The 23,435-nt window shown below is 37.2% G+C and overlaps 1 protein-coding gene across 4 annotated transcripts in view; it reads right to left on the reverse strand.

Moving 5' to 3' along the window:
- SNX24 (sorting nexin 24) overlaps window positions 1-23,435 on the reverse strand; it is a 91,887-nt gene that overhangs the window by 15,569 nt on the left and 52,883 nt on the right. The window lies entirely within an intron of this gene.

Below are 23,435 nucleotides of genomic sequence, written 5' to 3' on the forward strand. Positions count from 1 at the left end.
AGGCCCTTTCCAGCCGCTCTGCCCCAGCCTGTAGCGCTGCGTGGGGCTGGTGTGACCCAAGGGCAGGACCCGGCACTGAGCCCTGCTGAACCTCACACAACTGGCCTGGGCCCATCGCTCCAGCCTGCCCAGGTCCCCCTGCAGAGCCTCCTGCCCTCAGGCAGGTCAGCACTCCCCCGCACCTTGGTGTCATCTGCACACTCACTGAGGGTGCACTTGATCCCCTCATCCAGATCTTTAGTAAAGACATTAAACAGAACAGGTCCCAGCACCGAGTCCTGGGGAACACCACTTGTGATCAGCTGCAACTGGTTTTGACTCCATTCCCCACCACTCTTCGGGCTCAGCCACCCAGCCAATGTTTTACCCAGCAAAGAGTACGCCCATCCAAGCCATGGGCCGCCATCATCAAGCATCAGCAGTCAACACTGCTAGATTTAAATTCTGAACCCTCAGCATATACTTTTGGATTTCCTTTTACTGAATCCTCATCAAAGGATGTCTCTAATTGAGGTCATAAAATAAACATTAAAAAAAATCGCTTGTTACAATAACAGGCCAGCAAGATCACACAGTATTCCTGCACAGGGTATAATAAGGGAACTCACTGATGAATTTTCTGAATTAACATCAGTATATACCATACTGTTAATGGCTGCTTTAGAACCAGAGGAGTGAAAAAATGAGAAACACAATTTTAAAAATAAAATAAAATAAAAAAGAGCACCATGAGCGAACTGGGGATTTATAGACTAGTATACCTGTACCAGGGAAGTTAGTAACAAGTATAATAAGGAGCAGAAGTAGTGGGCACATGGATAAATCCATCTGGATGGAAAAGAACCAGAAGGCTGCTGTTAAGGGAGACCTTGTTTCATAAGTTACCACAAGCCCTGAAAGGATCAACAAGCACAGATAAATGTGGCCCTGTTGATAAAGCCTACTTTCATTTCCAAAAGGCTTTTGACAAAGACCCCTGCCACAAGCTTTAAGGCAAACTCTGAAGCCATGATCATTGCAAAGATGAGTAAGTAGTACAAGTTCTGAAAGAGATGTTAGGAGAACACAGCTCAGAGTGATGCATATTGGAAGAAAATAAACAATGATGGGCTTTAGACTGACCATCAGTGATCAGAGGAGTGAGATGCTGAGGGTTATAATATATCCCTCAAAAGACAAGCTCACTATCCAGCAGTAATTAAATAAAAAAAATCAGAAGTTTATTAGAAACTATTAGAAAAGGAATCAAGAAACCATTAGAAATTATTATATTATTACTATAAAAAAGGAAGGGCTTTAGACAGAAGGAGGGACTTCATGAAACAGGTAGTTGAACCACGGGCCACAGGACATTGCAGATGCTGAAAATTTATATTTGTTTAAGGAGAGACTGAATAGATTGATGGAAGAGGAATTCATTGAACTGAAAATGCATGGAAATGGAAAGTGTATTTAAGGAGGAATTATCAAAGCGTATTCTGTGTTCTCCCTCATGTACCTGCTTTTGAGCACTATCAGAGGCAGGCTATTCTCCCAGAGGAACTAATCTGCTCCAACTATTATTTTATGCTATGCCAGCTGAGTTACAGGGTTAATTGTACTAGTCTGCAGTAGCAGATGGCTCTCCCAGAGAAGAAAGATGGAACATGGCTAGGAGATGGCCAGCTCCCACTCTCCTCCCTCAGTTTCACTCATCCTTCATGCCAGGTGGTTGGAGGAGGCCGTTCCCACCTGTCAGTTCTCACCAGCAAAACCCCACAGTGAAATCTGTCAGCTTTTGTGCACCCACAGTCCCTCTTCCTCTCCCAGCATAAGTGAGGGTGTAGATGTGCTGAAGGGACATGGGAGCTCTGTTCTGCTTTGTGGATCCTATGTGAAGGACTGCCAGGGACAGATGACCAAGCTGGCGGCTGACCCAGTGACCCATCTGCAGGCAGTGAAGACAAAGGGGTGACACAGGGATGATAATCCAACACTTCTTTCTTGCTGTCAACTCTGAGAAGTTTTCTTTTAGCAATATGCACATTATTTAAAGATTTGCTAAAGTCAAATAATATTAGGAAAGAACAATGATAAACCAGAAACAAGTTAATGGAACACAAGAAATATTTTAAGAAAACTTAAAAAATTTCTTGGAACGAAATATAGTTTGGCTTGTTTTACCTGTATTGAATACAAATTATCTGAGAGAAAATATATTTCTGAATTTAAAATAGAAGTGAAATGACTAACTTCAATTGACTACAAGTTTTATCTTAGACAGGCTGTGAGATATATTGAAGTAATTCACACTTCATTAAAAATGCTCCTTGACAGAGAATACAGTTTTGGCTGCAGAGTTTGTATTGCATGTTTACTTTCTAGGCATACTAAAATACATAAAAAGTATTTTTTCTACTGTTATTATGTTTCATTTCAAACAGCAGTTTGAAAAAACCTGTCATTTATTTCTGCACAGAATATGTTTACTATTTTTTCCTGCAGTGCTGTATTTTCTATTGTATTTACCTTGCTTGTAAATAGTCTTTTATAAGGAGGAAAACTATAAGCAAGCCTGAAGAAAAGGTAGAGGCTAAAGAACTAAAGCTGTACTCCAGAGCTAGATGCAACAGAGTATTACCTCAGCAGTCAGAGAAACAGAGGAGTAGCTCTGCAGCATGACAAACTCTCTTGATCCCCCAAACCTCCCACTCTCTGGATAATGTCACAGACTATTCTGTTCAGACATGGATGTTGGACTGGATGTTGGATTTTTTGGTCAGAAAATGTGGTTTTGGTCAAATAATACAGCTTTAAGAGAACTGAAAAAGCTAAGAAAACCACTGAAACACTTAAGAATAGCCTTGAAATATCATTTCCACTTCCTTCTTGCTTCAGAAGAAATGTCTACAGCTCTCCCTCATTTTCCTGGTTTTGCTGGGAACAAGAAAAGAGTCAGGTGGTTGATGAAGACTGAGGAAGTTTGCTACGGAAACAAGTCTCACTATCCACAAGAATGACTATTACATGCAAATATCATATAAAAAAATCTAGAAATAATCTGAGGATGACTTCCTCATCTGCATTGTTTCCACAAGGTACTGCAACAAAAATGCTATTCAACTCTACAATAACTTCTCATTTTGTCTCCCTGATACTATCTTGTCAGAGGTTTTGGGTCAGAGTAAACTCTTGAGAAATGACTTGACATTCCCTTTGAAACTAATTAGGCTAAGCAGCAGGTACCCAATCCAAAGTCAACAAGAGAATGTAGAAAGCACAGGGAATTCACTGCACCTGGGGTTAATGAACTCATTGTGTCATTTTTGCAGAGGTAAAGAAAGGGTAACATAGCTGACCAAATATATTTAGATTTACATGGTGGAGGTTTTTTGGGGTTTTTTTTTTTTAGTTTTGAGTGTCGGTAGTCCTTTCAGCACAAAATGTGGCGTTGAATCCTTACCAGACTCTAGGCTATTATGTTGGAAGAGTAACTGCAAGTAAATCACTAAGCTTAATTCTAAAAACTCTGAAGCTTGTATTAAATTTTAATCAGCTTAGTAAGAAAATACATGTTGCATTTACAAGACATCTACCTACCTTTAGCAGCAAAAGCAAGGTAAAAATCTGGTTTGGTTTTTTTTCTGAATTAGTAGTTACTAACAATTTACTCTGATATCCTAATTCTGTAGTTAATGGGGCGGTTGCTTAGACAAGGGCAAGGAAGCACAAAGTAAGTTTTGACCACTAACGTGCTCAGAAATGAGAGGTACAGAGGGGCTGAAGGAAACTGGAGTCAGTCCTAACAGTATAAATAGATACCACAGGAATTGAACAATAACAATGTATTTGTTTTAATTTGTGAAAGCAACTGGTTTTCTCGTAGAATAACTGTAACAGAGAAAACTCTGTTTAAAAACATGTACTTTTCCAGGTCCCATTAAATTAACATCTGTTTGTAATAATTCTTATGTTTTAAACATTTCCCTAGCCCCACAGGAGAGCAAGACCCAATCACCTTAGAACAATGTGGTAAATGCTGTGCTGACAGCATTAGCCACTGATTCAAAAGCATCTGTTTTCTGAAAAAATCACTAAGGTTTGTTCTCTTTGAAAAATGTTCCTAAGAAATTTCTACCCTGGACTGAAACCAACAGGTTAAAGCCAGAGAGTCAGATTGTCTCTTCTTGCCTGCTTATGCTACAGAAGCAGCATAATAAATGGTCGAGATGTAGTGACAACTAACCATGTGGATATTAAAAAAGCTTAGACAGCATTTCATAAATTACACAAGCAAGTTGGAATCAATGTCAGAGAACTGAAGTTTGAACAGATGAGGTAGGACATTTTTTAACAGATGCTAATATGCACGTTTAAATTAAATTCTTGATAAATAACTACCCACCAACTATACTGTGAGAATATTTTGTCAGGGGTCATAATTCATGGATTATTTTCATTTAAAAGGAAGACAATATAAATGACATGGAAAATACCAGGGCAGTCATAACAGAATGAATTATTTTATTTTTTCAAACATCAGAGCAGGAAGACACTCAAGATGGTTCAAAAATCAACAGTAAGCACTTCCAGCAGTAAAAGTCACTGCAGAACAGTCAAGCGGGCAAGGAACACTTCAATATGTGTTGTCAAAATATTTAACTGGTCCAGTTTTGTTTTCAAGAGGCTTTTTTTGTTCGCTTTCATACTACCACACTTGTGAATCTTGACATACGGGTTATTTCTATGTTAAAACAGATTGATTTGAGGACCGCACCCCACTTCTCAGTACCACCTACCATACTACTCTTCCAGAAATATGACTTTAAATTATCTAAAATGTTTTGCCTTAGAGCAACCATTTCTATGCTCTATTTACTGAAATCCTCTTCTTATATCTACATTTCATAAAAATATGTCAAACAATTAAAGATCTTGTTCATGCCAAAATTCTGCACTAAATACCCTTTCAAATAAACTTCCAGAGAAACTTCTCTTTGTCTGTTGTCCCTCCTTGCCATTATAGGAAAGATCCAACAACACAAAACCAGTGAAATGAACTATTTGTAGAATCAAATCCAGCATATTGCAGTATGATTTTTTTCTTGCTAAGGCATAAGCAGCCTTTAAACAAGTAGGAAAAATCATGTATAAATAAAAAATACAGCAGCTAAGGAGTGTGGTGTACAGTCTGTGATGCTAAATTCTGGATGCTCTTAAGTACCTACTTGCTCACAGATACAATCTGCAGTGGAGATTAATGTTACCAGAAATGCTAGAACTAGACAAAGTAACTCCCGTTCTCTGCAAGCATGCAAACCATGCTTTTTGTTTGCATAGAGCTGCTAATAGAAGTTGCAAGGTTTTCCCTGCTTCTTCTTGTGAAAAAAACCGACCTCAAAACAATCCCCAAACCCCCTGTCCTTCCTTTTTCACTCCCACCACCCTGGCAGAAAACCTCACCTCTCTTTCAGAGAAATGAGCATGCCTTGTTACATGCTGCTCTGTAACTATAGGAGCAAATCAATAGCAGCTGAATGCCATCTGCTTCGGGCAGCAGAACAGCACCAAAAGTGTGAGCAATGCATCTTCCCTTATTGAAAGGTTATTTTATGCAAGTAAACAATTCATCGTCTTCTTGCACGCTTGATGCTCATTTACCACTTTTGATCAATAAAATATGCAAAACAACAAAAAAATTGAATCCTAAGAGTAGTTCTGATGCCAGTGTGATAGTTAATCAATATCAGGTCTCTGTTCAGTAAGGCAGGCAGTAGGGTAACTCCTTTATTGTATGAACCCAGGAAAAAGTGTGGAAATGTGTCTTGTTGCCTCTGAAATGCAGTAAGAGAGTAAGAAACACAACTTTCATCCTGCAAATTAAAAAAAGGGAGAACAAACCAGGAAGCCCTATTTTAACTGTAATTTTCCTCCCTCGCTAACTCACTCATATAAGAGTACTTCTGTCAGCTTGCCGGACCATTTGTTGCAAAGATCTGCTATTATGCTGTTGATAGAGCTATACTATCATTAACACAGATATTTGGTTAAATTGTAGCTGTTACAAGACACACTTTGGACAGCAACCCACTCTGTTCCCTTCTGAAGCTGCTCTACCTTATTAAGTCTTGGTTTTCAATGTATTTATGTTTCAGGTGAACTCAGTTTTTCTGTTAAAAACAAACTGCTATGGGAATTTCTTTTGCACAGTGTTTCTTTTAGTCAGACCACAAACTGCCTTATTACATTAAGCCTCCTGACAATTGATTCAAGTAGAATACTTCTCTCCCAACAAAGAAAACGACATCATTTTTATAGATATTGCAGAACAAGATCTCCAATTTAAACAGTTTCCTAAAATAACACAAAATACTTGAAATAACATTTGCTGCTTACAGAGCTCTACTTTAGTGAGCCATATATCCTAATATAAAAAAAATATAATTCAACTACCGTTTCATTTGAAGCGGTATTTTGCAGATTATATCACAAAGATACAGCCACAAATTTAGTTGCAGATGGTATGTTCTGATCTGCATTTAATACTGCATCTTCTTCATTGTTCATATTCATTCTATTTGTACATAGAAACACAATTATTCAGGTTTGTGGCCTTTACTCACTTTTGGTTATTTGAACTGAATAAAAGCTTGGTATGCTTCTGTAAAAGAGCACCTTTGGCAGGGCTTCCATTTAAGAGAACTGCGAAGTACAAGACTTAAAAAACCCAAACAACAACTGGTTTTCCTCTATATTTGCAATGCAAAGACACTTCCCGGTGTACTGGTCCCGGACTTCCAGAAAAGATTTATTAAAGTGACGGCAAGCAATACTGAATAAAAAATAATTTCACGATCAGATTAGAACTAAGCACTAACTTGCAGTCAAGCAGCAGCACTTTACACAGGAGAGACAGAAAATCTCTTGTTCGTTGTTCAATTCTCATAATTCTTACAAAAACAAGACAACTGGAAGAACATATCCATAAATCAACTTGCACAGAATTTTTAAGGTAATTACTGGTAATTAACAAAGCACATATTTGCACATATGAAAAAAATCCTTTTTACCAACCATTGAAACTTATTAAATGTAAGAAAGGTTTCAATTTTGGGTTTATTTAAATCTGTGACTTAGAGGCAGATTTGTAAGCAACAGTTCAAATTTTTTCTTTTATAACCTTGCAAGACCCCAAACATTTGTATTTCTAGCAGGCAGCTACCCCTTCTACATAACGAAGCTTGGATCAAGCTCCTTCTGCATGCCTCCTTCAAAAATGCTCATGAGTTTATGTGAACTCCAATATACGGTTTGATCAACATTTATAGAAGCCAAAACAATTTTGATCAAACTAATAATAAAGAACATAGCAGTGAAAGTGCAGTAGCTTTGAGTCAATGACCCAACTAGCAGCAAGGGTATAATTTAAAGTCAGAAATTTCCAGTGCATGCACCGTTAGCCACAGTGAACCTGTTACTGCTCTAAAGGGAATTGTTTGCCTCTTATTAGATTTTCTACAGCACAGCCATAAGTGATAAATGTACTGCTGTACTCACTGTCAAGTTAATCAATGCTGCCAAAGTTTTGTTGACCTAACAGTAATCCATAAAGTGAGCGGCATTTTCTCTATCCCTATGACATCTTGGTCCTCAGTGGGGATACAAATCTTACAACAGCTTCTTAAAAAAAATGAAAAAACAAAGCAAAGGGGGGCGGGGGAGGAGACATTTTCAAAATTCTGTCTTTAAATTAGCAAACTGTGAGAATTCCTTGCCTCTCTGACAAATTGCTTAAAAAAGAAAGCTACCCAATGTTTGATGGTTTGATGGTTAAAATACTAGCAAATGGATAACTTCACAGAGGATAAAGCCTTGCCTACTAAAAAGAAGGTAGAAACCAGTTTCAGGAGTCTTCCAAGGAAAAATAGCTGTGAACACAATTTACTTGTGACTATAGATTAGTGTACTGGTTCAAACTGAGCACGGTGCAGCGATTTTGAAGACAGTAATGTGAAAACAGTAATAAAAAATCACCACCGATAGAACTTGTCTACTGCTGTGTCTGGCTGTGATTCACCAGCCATGAGAGGCATCACCACTGAAAAGAAGAAAAAGTCAGGAAACAATCCCTGGTAGAACAAGCTGCTCTACAAACAAACTGCTGGCATGCTCTCACAAGCAATTATAGACATATGAAATATGAATTGCCATTGATTTTTCTTCTAGAGGTCACTCTGTTCCATGTTTTACGCACTCTAGGCATTTATTTGGGTGGCAAACTGACAAGTTTTTACAGAATTAACAGAGCAATGTAATCCTTGCTCAATCGCAGGTACTCCATTATGGTTCTGTTCCTTGACACTTGTCCCTCCCAAAACTCACTAGCGCGAGAGTCCTTGATAAAGGTGAGGAACAATGCAATTACTTGTGAAAAGAGACCATCCTAACTTGGTCAGCAAATGCTTATTTACTTCTGTGCTGATGGCAGACACACAGCGTCAGTTGTAGGACTGCATTTATCAAAGCATAGCAATTCTGCAGATAATGTTTTGATTTGGCTAAACCTCTCCACATTCTTGTTATTGAAAGATGGATGACTTCTCTGGAAAGGAGAAACAAGATTGCAAGTTATTATCCTAACAGAAGTAACATAGCTATCTGTTTAAAATTATCATAACATTAAAATAGTGCAAGAATGCCAAGCTGCTCTCTATAAATCTCATGGTTTTGATGTTATCTTCACACTTAGCAATTGCCTGATGTTCCTTAGTCAGCAACCAGAGAACTTAATTCTGGCCAGTAAAGTCCACAAATGAGGTTGAAACTGAGAATCATGAATTCATAAATCATACATTCTGGTATTTTTAGACAGCAATCTTCTTTACTTTGATGATTCATTTTTTGCACAAGTATTTGGTCTCTGTGTTTCCCAGGCAAGAAGAATTTGCAGAAAGGCTGTGTTGCACCCTTCCTTCTTAGTGGTTATTATATCCCTGAAGGCTCTGGTTTACCCTACAAGTAAGCCCTGGCATCTGAAACTAAGGCTGAATTGTTGTTTTAAATCACATTTCTTAGTGCCTTAATGAAAGGACAGAACAGTACTATAATACTGTGGTATAGAGAGCTTAATCAGACTCTAAGACTCCAGGATAAGCAAATGAAAGAGAGTATGCCATCGGTGCAAGTATGTCAGGGGAACTGGTGCCCTGAAATCAAAGCAGATGTGTACACAGTATAATGGTTCAGAAAGGATTTGTAGTAGAACTGAAGTCTAAAAAATAACTTGCATTCTCTGTTGACACAGAGATGACCTTCAACACATGCTCATCAGAAGACAATATTATGACTGATACGTAGATTGAAGAAACCTGTCAAGGAGACAAAATGAAATCTCAGGGGAAAAAACACCAAAATGAGAAAAGGTGGGAAGATGGGTAGTGACGTATGAAGTTGAAAGAATCTGCTATATATACAAAAATGGTAACATGGTGGTTGAGATAAAATATAGATACAAAAATGGCAACATGTTGGTTGTAACTGGTAAATATAAAACACTGAAAAAAGTTTGGATGTCTCCATCCAAACATTAACAAGCACAGCTTCTCCACCTGTTCCGTATCTCATCACCAATCAACGGTCCAGTGGTGGACTTCCCTCTGACTTCCTTGGTGAACATCACCACTTTGTAAAACTGAGCAAAAATAACTGACCAAACTAGAGCAATTCAGATTTTTTTTTTTCCCCCCCCCACATTCCAGGTTTTTTTTGAGCTGCCAAGCCTGGCTGCTAGACCTCTTCACTGAGATGCTGTCTGTACTTTTACGTTAATAAGACTGTTCCTGAATATCAGCATTGGACCAGTTATCAACAGTTTCCTGTACCATTAGAGCACCACTTCATCACATCACCCACTAACTTTTATTTCCAATACTATAAAAAGACCCCGATATCCTATGGTAACTCACTCTTGCAGTACATGCCCTCATCATTCCAGCATTTAAAGTTGGATAACTAATTAAGGTTGCATGATTAAACTTGCCTGAACTTGACTAATTATAAAAAAAATCTACCTGTAAAGCAGGTAAGCACTATTGCATGGCATATAAGCACAAAGTCATTACAAAAAAGCAAACTGCTTCCTAATCCTGAGGTTATACAGCTCCTGCTGTTCAAAACTGTTAGCATGTATCACTGTGTGACCTTGACTGAGTCCAACTACTCAGAGAAACATCCGATGGGGTAATGCACAGACAGCTACTGAAATGCTGGTGGCTGCAAGACTGTTGATTGTGAATCCTGTACATGGTCTTTGTTCCTGCATAATCTCCTGCTCCTTTACAAGTGCTTTTGAAATGTTACACTAAGAAACTTTCCCACTGAACTAGGTGTGAAAGCTGGATCCCATGCTGAAAAGTGCACTTGGAGATCTGGACGCTCTGACATACGGAGAAACTGGGAGAAGTTTCACTCATCTAGCTTCCTTATGATTTCTTGGGGACATTCTCAACATTTTTCAGAAGTCAACATTACAGGAAAGCTGCTCGGAAAACCAGTTACTCAGAATACAACTGTGATCTCCTAGTAACTTGCCAGCAAGGACATAAATAAAAATGTACCCTGTGTTACGTCTGTTGCAGCATGTCTGTTATCATCAGTTCATGAGCTGATATACACCATACTATCACAGCTATGAATGCTCTATTTCCCTACTGAAGATGATATTCTGGAAAAAAAAAATAAGATGCTCAAAAAATGGACGATGAACTCCCCCAGTCAGATACACATAGCTGGAATGACATTTTCTCAGAAGGTTTTATTGGGAAAGTTATCACTGACCTTTTCATTTTCCTAGAATAGACATACCCAGTGGGTTGCAACAGCATAAGAAATAAGATTTTTATCCAACCATTTAAACCCCGTAATTCTACAAAAGCAAGACTCCAGCCACCTTGCTGCTGTAAAGGCCAGGGATGCACCACGCAAACTGCTGTCCTAAGAGAGCAGTTTTAAAAGCTGTGGCAGCTGGTGTATTTGTACTGTCAGTTTACGCGAATAATGCCAACACACACAGCAGCAATGCAACTTACCCAGCCAAGGTAGTTCTGTAAAAACTGACTTGGAAATTAGTCTGGTTAGCGTGTAACACACTATGTGGATCCTCTCCTGCCTTCCTCTTGATGGAGCACATTACTCCAAAGCTTTATATGCACCACAAATATCAGCAACCGAACCAACATGTAATATTTTCTTTGAACAAACTAACACTCCAAGCCCATATATTTATTTCAATATCTAAAGTAACAGAGAGGTTTTCTCCTTATGATGATGCACCGTCAAAAAGCAAAAGGCTGGCACTTCAGTGGAGCATCCAGGTGGTTTTCCTACGCTTTGTCATTAAGGGAAATATCCAGAGTAACCATGTGCAGAATGATGCTTACACCATATGAGTCAATACCATTTGGCATGCACAGACAGCTGGAAAAAAGGAACACCAATCAAAAATGTCTAGATACGTATCATCAGTGACACCCACCTGTATTAAAGAGGAATCAAAACCCACTGTGCTCCACTTAAGTCTCTACCAAACAGAGGGGTTACTGGCTATGAACATAGGCAAATTACACTTAGAGATTACTGCGTCTACTAGAAAGCAACACACACACATCGTAGTATAAACAGGGCTTTCTTGAACTTCACATTCAATTGGAGTAAATCTGGTGACTGGCTGTGAATTGTAGGATCTGTGATCTTCCCATGGTTGTTATTTCCTGCAGCACATTGAAGGAGAAATGTAGGTAGCAAAGGTGTCAAATACAGTTTGACATTCCCATAACAGAGGTCTTGAAAAGAAATGGCTTTTAGTGCATTTGTTGCGAAGAGAAACAAACAAGACTAATTTCTGCATCACAAATAAAAATTTCCTTTGCGCTTAGTGGTTACTCTCAACTCTATTTTGTTGCATCAGGGCTTCATATTGCTTTATGTAAAATTTGCATTCATTGATAAGATTGGTTTACTCTGACTGTTATACTGAGCTTTGAACTAATTGCTCTCAATTAATCTGTTCCACTCTTTGATAGCTTATTTATCAGATTGGGAAAGATAGATTTAATGGTGTTTGCTGGAAACAAGTTCTTTAATTGGAAATACCAGAGTGTTTAGCTCACTTCGTGCTCTAGCAATTAAGGACAATTTGGAAAAGCGTTTTTCCCCCTACTATTGTCTCCTTGATTAGATATCCAAAGAAGCAGACAAAACAAATGACAATACCACCTAGCAATATTGGTTCAAATAAAAGCCCAGCAGCCAAATTACTTACTATGAGAAATGTGAACCATCCCCATCAATTCCAATGCTGTGTTACATTCATTTTGCTGTATCTTTGCCTCCCAAGTAGGTAAATGGCAAAATTTCTTTCAAAATGCATAGCTCTATGCCTGCCTCTATACAATTATCCCTTTCCACAAATAAGCCAAATCAACAGAAGAAATTATTTTTCTTGATTAAGCTCCCACATTTCTCTTGGGATGAAACAAAACAAACAATTAATCTTTCCTTATTTGTTCTCAGAAGAACCTGCATCCCTTAAACGTACGATAACCAAGGTACCTGTGGCAGGCAGTCGGCAGCAATTAGGCTTGTGTTGAAAATGAATGGACCAGAGTCAGAATGCCTAATCTGCTGAGAGTTTCTACAGGAGGGCAAGGTTAGACCAGGAAAATTCCCTTGCTGTGGAAATACTGTTAAAAATTACCACTTGACTTCAGCATAATTAACAAGGTTTGGGAATTTATATGAACTGAGTAATTGAAAAGAATTAGCAAGAGATATATACATTAATCTTCACCAGTTACAATGTGCCTAATGAAATTAAAGGTTCTACTTCTACTTCACGCTTTGTTTCTGCAAACTTTTTTCACCTACAGAGGAAAAAGTATATTAGATAAAGACAATGATAGTTATGAGAAATTAAAAAGAAGAAACTGCATCACAAAACTTATTTTTTATACCAATAGTTCTTGAAGATTTTCTTATATATAATTCATAGTATTTACCATAAGCAACTCTATGATTTTTTTTAATTCTAATGTCTGTGTTTTTAAAGTCAATGGGAAAAATCGGTATCAGAATTCTAAATTCAGGCATCATTCAGTAATGTATATTTGTAAATGTACCTGCACTTAAATTCAAGTTTGTCTCAGTCAAGACATTCTACTATCAACAGTTTCAGTAAAATGACCTCTTTTACACTTAACTAAATCTGTATTATATTTGGACTACAGAGACAATAAGCAGGTGAAAAGAAAAATAAGCGCAAGCAATGCTGACGTGTGCAGCGACTGTTAGCAGAAGATAACAAGCATTTGTTATTCTCCTAGTCTACCCATGAGCACAGGACCTTCTCCCCTTAGTTCACTCTGAAATCCTTCAATATATCTTTCAGAAAGGAGACATACAAGATTGCATAAAAGCCAAGAAAAGGGAACACACACAAGGGAATTATATCTAATGCAGGAGGTTCCAATTTACCAAAGGAGAAGACTCACCAACCACCTTCGCCCAATCTCTCTGAGGAAGACTAGTTGTCTCCTCCTCTGCTCACCTCTCTCAGCTACTGATGGACTAGCTCTTCTTGCTTAAGCAGCCTTCCTCCAAAGGATTTTTCTGTTCCTGTGCTCTGTCCTTGCAACATATCTAAAGCAGAAGCTCAAGAATTACTGCTTATTTAGTTCAGTATTTTTCCTGTAAACCCCTATGATTAGTTCCACAGTGGTTTGGTTTTTTTGGTTAGTGGTTTTTTTTTTTTTCTTGGGTGTGTGGGTGTTGTGGGTTTTTTTTTGTGTGTGTGGTTTTTTTGTTTTTTTTACCTTTGGAATGGTCTACCTTAGATGATACAAACAATGCTAGATAGAAACATTACAGTTGTTACGGCATACTTCAAAGTGAAGAATTGTTAGGTTAAGTTTAACAATCAAACCTTAATTCAGCTTCCTTATGTGTAAGGATTTATTTAAAGTCGCTCACATATGTAGTATGACCCCATGCTACTTTTTCCTCCCAGAATCAGTTCCTCATCCAAAGCCAGAATGGATGGCATTCAGTTATTCAGCATATATTTGGTATTTCATTTTCTTCCTCTCACCTCCAAATGTGGCTTATGTCTTATGTGCAAATTCAAATCCTGCTATAAAGACAGAATTATTCCCTTCTTAACAAACTTTTTTTCACCAGCCCTCATGTGCAGTTTATAAATGCATAAAGAATATTAATGACTGGTTTTCAGTCATGCAAAAAGTGTAGACAAAAGAGTACTCTCAATGTGCATAAAGGCAATGACTTGGCAGGCCTAGGTCAAAACTACGTGCTAATTTAGTGCTGTACACTACTGGACAACCATAACAGAACATAGTGCACTACACATGCATTAATAAAATACCCTTTCACTAGAAAATTTTTCCCTTCAATAGCAATTCATTAAGTAACTTTACAGATTGATTTTGAAGATAAAGCCGTTAAGACTTAACTACTTAACTTGCCTTGAATATCCAATTTAAAAAAGCAGTAGTCATTTGTACACCAAAAAATAAGAACGTAAAACAACACAGAGTAGGAATTGAAAAAGTGTTTGACTGCTGTACATTGATTAAAAAGATGGAGGAAACTGAGTCTTTATACCATACTTAAGTCATGATAATAAAGATTCTTCACAGGAATTACAGCTCCCTCCTTCCTGCCTTTACTATAATAGACAAAAATTGTTTGGGCTTTCCCCCTGCCCCGTCAAAGAAACTCAAGCAAATCTATTCAATATTTATTAAGGAAAATTTAATGCCTAAACATCAAATGTGGAGTTGCTTCAGGATAAGGAAGGTCACCATTTTTTCCTTCATCATGGCTAAATGAAACAGGTATCTCACACTTTGTATTGCTCTAGAAGGAGCTATGTCTATTAGAGCAATTGGCTGTCAGCAGACTACAGTGACTACAGCAGCGTGCCAACACTCAGGTTTTAATACCCCTAGTTCTGCTTTACCAGGCTGTGACATCTTAGGCAAAGACATTAATTTCTTTCTCCCTCTTAAAATATCTTACAGTTATTCTGAGCATATGCAGGTCATGACAGAGACCATTGCTCACTGTATAGAAACGCACAATTAGTACAGTATGATGTTCATCTTAACTTGGGTGAAAGTATGTGATACAGTAGAGTTATGATATGCAGTACAATGAAAAACGAACAAGCGCTTAGACATGGTTTCTAAACCTGTCGTGACTTCTAACATAAATTCTGCTTTTAACTGAGTAAAATTTACTTTGATCAGCACTAACATACAAGAGTGAAACAAGACAGAAGTTCATGCAGCACAATTCTATACAGCAAAATCAAACAGATTATTGAAGATAAAGGAAAAAATATGAATCATAAGCCACAATGCAGCATCACTTGAAAAGCAAAAAATGTAATTCCTAAAATATAAACCAGGTAATTTTCCTAAGCATCCTTGAAAAATGCTTGGGATATTTCTGCAGGAAACACCTCTTGCAAACCAACACTCTTAATAAATGGCTCTCCTTTAAATTATCTACAGTATTATTTTGCTTTCCTGTTTTCTCTTGCCTTCCTCCTCCTCTTAACAAATATGCAATCCTGCATGTGTCAAGCACACTTCTTTAAAATCCACAGCCATCTAAAATCAGCTATGTATCTGTACCACCAAAGAAACATGTATGCACAACAGAATCTTAAAAAAGCTGGTCACAGCAATGATGGATTTAAGTTATTAACTGATCAAAAAAAGATGGATGGTGGTCTGCTTTTCTTAATCTACATCATCATCTAGATCTATTTAAAGATATGTGGTACACTAACAAACTTAGTTAAGGTTTCGATAAAATCAGTAGAATAATCTGCCCTGTTACATTGAGACTGTATTGATCAATAAAATCACTTGTACTAGGAAAGTACTGTTAAGTACTGACAATCCCAGCCATTAATATTATTTAACACTCTGCTCACAATCTTTAATGAGGACAAAGAACATTTTGTCTTTTCATACTTATCATACCATTGCTTTTAGAACTCCCTACAGGTGCAGTTCAACCTTGATTACTGCAGACTAAAGGGAGTTAAGAGAAGGAAGACACTGAATAATTTTGGATAATGGATAGAATTTTCAATGTGATTAATAGATGTGGGTGATTAAACAGACTTTCCAGCAAAACATCAGTTAAATCTTATTTCACCGAATCCAACTTTTACTTGCAACTTTCTAATGCTAGACTCATTCTTCTCAATGTATTCGCCTGCATTTAAAACAAAACTGGTTTCCAGAAACAGTAATCAGGAAGATAAGCATCTGTTCTGGACTTGATTATTTTTTTTTTCCTGCAAATAAGCCAATTTGGTCTTAAATTAGTTAGAAATAGATCCAAACAGCAAATGTGTACATAGGACAAAGGGAAGGACTGCCACTGCAGAAATCTTTGTGGTGGTTAATGAATGACGCAAAGAAGTCAAAGTGATTTCTATCCAACTCCTGCTCTCAGAAGCCTAGTGGGAAAACCCCTACAGGTCAGGCATGCACAGAATAAGGTGGAGAAGAACAAATATAGGCTCACATTTTATACAAAAGTTTTATAGCTTAAATCTTGTTCCTCTGAGTTTGGCTTTTAAATACATAGCCAATTACCTCCCATGTGTAAAGCATTTGGTCTTAAAAGGCATTAGCCTTTACAAGCGGCTCTGCACAGTGGCATCTGACCTGCGCACCTCTTCATTATACCAGTATGATTCAACCATGTCTTCTCAGCCATATGATTCAATCTTTTTTCTTTTAAGGGTAGAGTTTGTGATACATAGAGGGGTCAGTTAATGAAAACACATTAGTATTTAATCAAATCTAATAACAAGCTGAAACACAAGTATGTGTTTAATTGCTTTAAGGGCCATGTAAGAAAGGTCATAATGGTTCAGACCAAAAGTCCATTTAGCACTGTAGCCTATCTCCAAAACCGGATATAAATGGATACCAAGGAAGAGTATAAATGAGCATGACTAACATACAAAACATTTTCCTTCAATACTGTAGCAGCCTTGAAAGTTATTTCCAGCTTGAGGACCTCCTATGCTCGATATACACTGCTCCTCCATGAACCTTTCCAATCTTCTCTTGAACCACTTTAACATTTTACATTCACAACACCCTTTGGCGAAAACACACAGGTATACAGGAATGCTTGATACAGAATGCATTTCTGAGAATATAAAAGAAGAACAATTGTAATGAATATTAACCATGACAGAATGGATAAATGTGATGAATGTGAACCACAAAGAAATAAAATTTGAATAGCTGAACAATCATTGAATAGTTCTAAGATCATTTTGCCACTACATTTCCAGAACTAAATAGTAACTGACTTGAATTTTTTTCTATTGGGCAAAAGCAAGTGAATGTCTTATAAAAGTACATACCAGACACAGAGGTGTCAGTATTTCTAAACAGCTCCAACAGCACTGGTTCAAAAACGTCTACCTCTACAGACATTACATTTTTTTCTTCTTTAATATTGATAATGTAGTGTCAAGAACTGTTAAGATTTAGAAAGCACTAACAGGTTGCTTCTGATCCTAGAGAACTGTCGGCTTCAACCAACCCACAAACCAAGATCTCCCTGTCTTTATATGAAATCTTACCTTTCATTCTGCCTAGCAGAGCTCAGGCTGACTTTTATGTACTACCATGGGACATTTTTTCCTCCACAAAGGGAAGAGAAAACAGTGAAAAATCCGGCACATCATCAAGGATTTGTTTTCCCCACTTTTTGATCCTACTCCAGCCAAGACAGCTCTGAGGCAGTATTTCAGCTACAGTTACAGAGGCGACATATTCGGCATCGAAAGGTAAAGCTCTAGCCAATGCACAATGTGGGGTACTTGCAGACTGGCATCAGGAGTCTAGAAGTTTTTTCTTAGAACAGAGACCCCTCCAGCCTTCTTGAGGATGGACAAGGCATAAATGGCTGAGTTTGCATTCCTGCTTGTTAGAATAGCAGGAGACCAACAGAAATGGAATCAGTTAAGCAGTGAAGAACTAATGAAACTTCCCACTAGGTGATGGAAAACTCTTTTTCTTCACCATTAGATAAAAAAATCTGAGAAATCAAATCATCTCAGTCCCCAGAATGATAGCAAAAAGGTGCTATGAGTGACAAAGAAAGCAGAAGATTCTTATCCTCTGTTGAAATATAAAATGCTGTCTTGGCTCTGAAATGCTCTGCAACAGAGTTTCCAAATCAACAAAAAGATCCTTTCGGTACTATAATTTTTTAAATTGAATCTAAAACTTCTATAAAGCAACAGCACACAAATAGATGAACTTAAAAGAAGACAGTTCAAAAGCTTTAGAATACAGTTTGGTTGGATAACTAAAACCAGAGGGCTTTTTTCAGGGGCTAGGAAAGGTGATTTAAACCTTCCACCCAGATTTATTAGTTTGTTCATACCTACTGTCCAGTCAGAAAAGGCTATTTATTTATTTAGTTAGTTAAACATTACCACAAGGAATCTACTATCAACACTTATTGAAGTAATTAAAGAAAATCATCATGGCCCATGAAGAAAGAAAGACACCTTGGGCCAAATTTTCTGTAAGATAAGTTTTCCTTTTGCAGCTACAAACTGCAGAAATAGTTCATTTGTCTTCATTTTTTTGTAGTTGCTCTTGAACTGCTCCCCAGAAAAGAGAAAAACATTGCAATATAATCATGGGTGATTTTCTCCTTTATATTTCTGACAAACTTACTCATAAAGCAACTCTACATTATTCATCACTTCATCCACTGTTTTCCGAACTCCACCCTGCTGGAAATGAAGACAGCTAAGGAGTATAAGATTGGATTCTACTTTCTTAAGAGCAAAATCATAATAGATATGGTTTTATTTGTCTTTTTCAGGAAGGATTGGTAGTTAAAGTATTTTAAAAGAGAACTGCATTTTGAAGAATACTGAAATATAGGTCAAAGTGCTTCTCGGATCTCCAGATTATTTCCTTAAATGGAAAACAAACCTCTAGTCCAGTTTCATAAACTCCATAACTCATTTTGAAGATTTGGATTCCTGAAACTACTGGAATGTTGAAGTTCATCAAGTCTTCAAGTCTCGCAGCCAAGCAGCACTTCAACCAATCTTATCTCCAGGAATCAGGACTGTTCTCTTTGTAAAAAGTTCAAGAGTAAATAAAAGGCAAGTATGTTTTCTTGACCTCAGCCAAGAGGGAAATATTAGCTCTACATACTAACTCTGGTTAGAGACATATGTACATACAGGCCCTACACGCATACACAACAGTTCTGAAGGTTTACAGCCCTCTGTTTTATATTAGAGTCTTGCCAGTCACAAGAAGAACTTCTTCAGGTCACTCAGGCCACAAGAAATCATAAAAAAAATGGGTCTCCTCCAAAATCTCTCTCCACCACCAAATCATTTCAGGGGAGACTAGAGGCAGCTACACAGTCTCATGTTGAGGTTTGTGTGCCACTTCACAGTGAATTCTGTTAACGATGCCTGTTATCTTGTTGGACTGATGATATCAGCAAATGATGAGATTTCTTCTGCCCAAGGGGGTTAGAAAATATCTATTCCATTGAACTTTAAAAGGCAGACCTGTCAAAGGGCAAGTCCCTGGGGCAGAGAGACTGGATGGCAATAACATCCAGTGTCAGCTTACTGGGACAAGGATATGACCTAACTCCAAATCAGTAGAGAGCAGGTGGCTAGATCAAATTCTTCCCCATTACGAATTCACTGGAAATAAGCTACATAAAAACTGCTCCTCCAAGAGTACATCATACAAAATCTATTTGTAACAAATACTGATCAGGTTGACAACAAGTTGCAGTTGGTTCAATAACCAATTAGATAAGGTCCCTCAGTGCTGCCCTTAGGAATCCCAACAATGTCTTCAATGTCCAAAATAAAACACCAACTACCTGTCCAGTTGGTCCATCCACAAGATGACTTACTGAACTCATACACAACAATAATTGTGCAAGAGGGAGCATTTCAAGTGATCTATATCTCCTTTAAATACACTTCCAAAGCAGACAATATTTCTGTATTGCTTTGTGATAAACGGTTAGTCCAAGATTATACAGTGGATTAAAAAAAACAACCAAACTGCCATGACCCAGAAGCTACAATGCTAATTAACAGTCTGTCCTATCATCTTCCACCCTTACCTTCACCTTTTGGTACTTTCAAGCAAACGTATTTCTCCCGGCTCACAAACACACTATCATGAGTCAGACTTTCAATGAAGGTCCAGTTGGCAGCTCTTCTCAAATTAGAGGCTCCCTATACAACTAGCTACCTCCAATCTGTATCTTCATCTTTTCTCAACACCAAACTTTTCATGAAACATATCAAGAGAAGATATTTTGTAACTGTAATCAAATAGCTAAGTCCAAATCTTGCTGCAATCTAATACTACTGTCAGAGAGCTTTTTGTCAGCAATAGTGTAATCCAATGATTTATTTTACAAATTCTAAATCAAAACCACCTGGATTCTTATCTCTGCTGTATTACAAGCTACAAGCTCAGACCAGACACACAAATAAGTAACTGTTAAGTCAGAATTTATATCACACACTAACTGATTTATGGTAACTCTTAGTTGATAGCTACCACAAGGTAATTAGAGCTGGTTTAGTCCTCTTCTGCTGTCCGTAACAGGCATTTTCTTCTTTAGCAAAGACTAAACCAGCTCAACTGAAGTCCTGTGTGCTGTAGGATAAGATCATGCGCAGAGACAGCTACCATGGATCAGCAGAGGAGCAATAGCTTATTGCTTCATACTAATTTGCTTGACTGTTTGAGGTCACCCTCTGTCATTCGCTTATCTTTACATCTGTTTCCTCATTAATAAATTAAACATAATCCTTCTTTCCTCTTGTCAGTCAGTTGATTGTTCTCAGTATTCACAAAGGCTCTGTATTATTAGTATACATGCAGTTAAATTAGTCTGCATACTAGTGCTTACTAGTCAATTATTCCATGGTATTAAACACAAAAGTTCTAAATTCTAGTCAAACTTGTAAAATATGAAAGTCACTTAATAACAGTATAGATAAATCATTCATTCAGTAAATTGGTGTACTATAAAAAAAAAAAATCCCCACTCAAGCTTTCAAAAACACGAGAAAAATAAGCCATTTGATGAATATTAGCTGACAGTGAATATGAATAAATTTAAGAAAATGACTATTTGTACCTCGCAATTTACTAATACTTGGTTTATTTGTAAGTTTGCTATTCTTCAGAAAGATATAATGAAATGTTTCTGAGCTCCTGTCTATTCACTCCAAGAAACAAACAAACTGTGCTGAAATGATTTAAGAGGGCATTTCATCATGAAAAGGTCACAAAGTAGTAACAAGGCACTGGCAACTGCAGCACGTTCCAGCTCAGACAGGGGAATTTCTTGCTTTCTTTACTACTTGATACAGACTGATTCCACTATTCTAATTTCATATAAATATTTTTATCTGCATTTAACTATAGTTAACTAGTTAATTAAAAATACGTTAAGAACTCGCTATGATTAGACCATGTCAGATACAGGTTTGTATTTGACTGCTATCTGCATGGCATCTTACTTCTTGCCTGTATAGGTTTTCAAGGTGTGAAGTACAGTAAGAAGAAATGAATAACCTTAAAACAAATTATTTGAATGTAACATCTCTGTAAATGCTTAGTCTCTACATGAGATTCTGGCTGGTTTCGAAAAAACAGTTAATGACTACCACAACTCCGTAACAGTTTACCGGCTGCACAAATGACCGATTACTAATACCACCACTGACTAGTGATGGTAGTTGCCAAACTACTCTTACAGATTAACTGCCATTAGTATCAGCTGAAAATATGTTTGCAATATTTTATATATACGGTGTTGCATTAAAAACTGATCATGTCTTCTGAAATTGTATCACATTCCTACAGTGCATATTGGAAAATGCCTGGCACTATTAAAAACCTTCTGATAACTGAGGTGTCTTAATATGAACTTTTAGTTGTCTAAAAATAGGGTCTCATTATTTTAAAAGTTACAATTTCACTGATGATTAGTTCTATTTTCTGTTAGCAGAAACAGACACTAATGACTGTGATAAGAATATTAATGACTTTTGTTCTTGTTTTAATTTAGTATGCACATTAGTAAGGATATAACTTAGAGGCTTGTCATGTTTTAATCAGATGATGTCCAGCAGCCCCTTCCAACATAAACCACTGCATGTTCCTATGATAGCCCATGGCGACAGAAGGGAGGAAAAGTTAATTAAATGTACAACACTGTACAAGAACAAGAGCTGACAAGCTCTTCCAGTAGGGGGAGATGTTCTTTTAAAGTTTATCAGCAATTAAAAAGGGCTAACCATTTTACCCCTGTATCTTTTTAACAAAATCAACCTCATATAAGAAATCAGTAAATATGCCTTAGTAGAAATATTGCCCAAAAGACAGTTGTATGAAAGTCAGGAGAAAAAAAAATTGACAGTAAATGGCTGTAAGAGAAAAACATACTGGAAAATGGAGCAAGCTGTGCTAACAGCTATCAGAACCAAAAAGGCCCTACTCCTTTTCAAAACTGAAGTCTCTCCAACAGCAATGTATTCTCACTCACGCAAAAAATCTAATTTTTAGATGCCAAAGATGCTATAAATATCACAGAGCAAGAAGGAAAAAAGGATTAAATTTTTAAATTTAACAATACTAACGAAATATTTTAAAATAAAAAACCAAAAAGAAACTACGTTGCCTGAAACACTCCCTATGTCTCAGAACAAAATCTGAGCTGTGTTTTATGCATTTCCAAATTAGTTTTTAAAAGTTTAACATCAGAATTAATACTGTCTCATGTCACACTGTAATTCCATTCTCTTCCTTAAGCATTTTTCTTTTTCAAACCTTCCTGAGAATCACAGAGGTTCCTGAGTGGTGCAGGTTACCATCTGTTTTCTATGAATGCAGCTCATTGTCCTTTATGTTGCAGTTCAACATTTTTCCCATTGTGCCACTACAACTGTGGATGATGACACAGATCAAATCTCTGAAATTTTTACTATTTTTAATACTCTGATCAGAAAATAAACAGAATACTCTCACTCTTTCCTTCATCCCAAAACAGTTATGTTTTGACTCAGATCATTTCTATGATCCTCTTCAATAAAACAGCACTTGCTTTAGTACAGCTGAAGGTGCAGTGAACGGGGAACATGTCCAGAGGAACACCAATCTGGCTTTGTCACCAGAGAAATTGCTGTGAAACTATACCACAGGGCATTTTTAAAGCAATCATGATGAGAGTAGAAATTCTGTTTATTAAAAAAGGCTGAGATTTATCACTGGTATATTTAGATGTCTATATGTCTGAGTCATTCCTGAAGACTCCTT

This window comes from Falco cherrug, chromosome Z (assembly GCF_023634085.1).
Source record: "Falco cherrug isolate bFalChe1 chromosome Z, bFalChe1.pri, whole genome shotgun sequence".
In the NCBI taxonomy this organism is placed as follows: Eukaryota; Metazoa; Chordata; class Aves; order Falconiformes; family Falconidae; genus Falco; species Falco cherrug.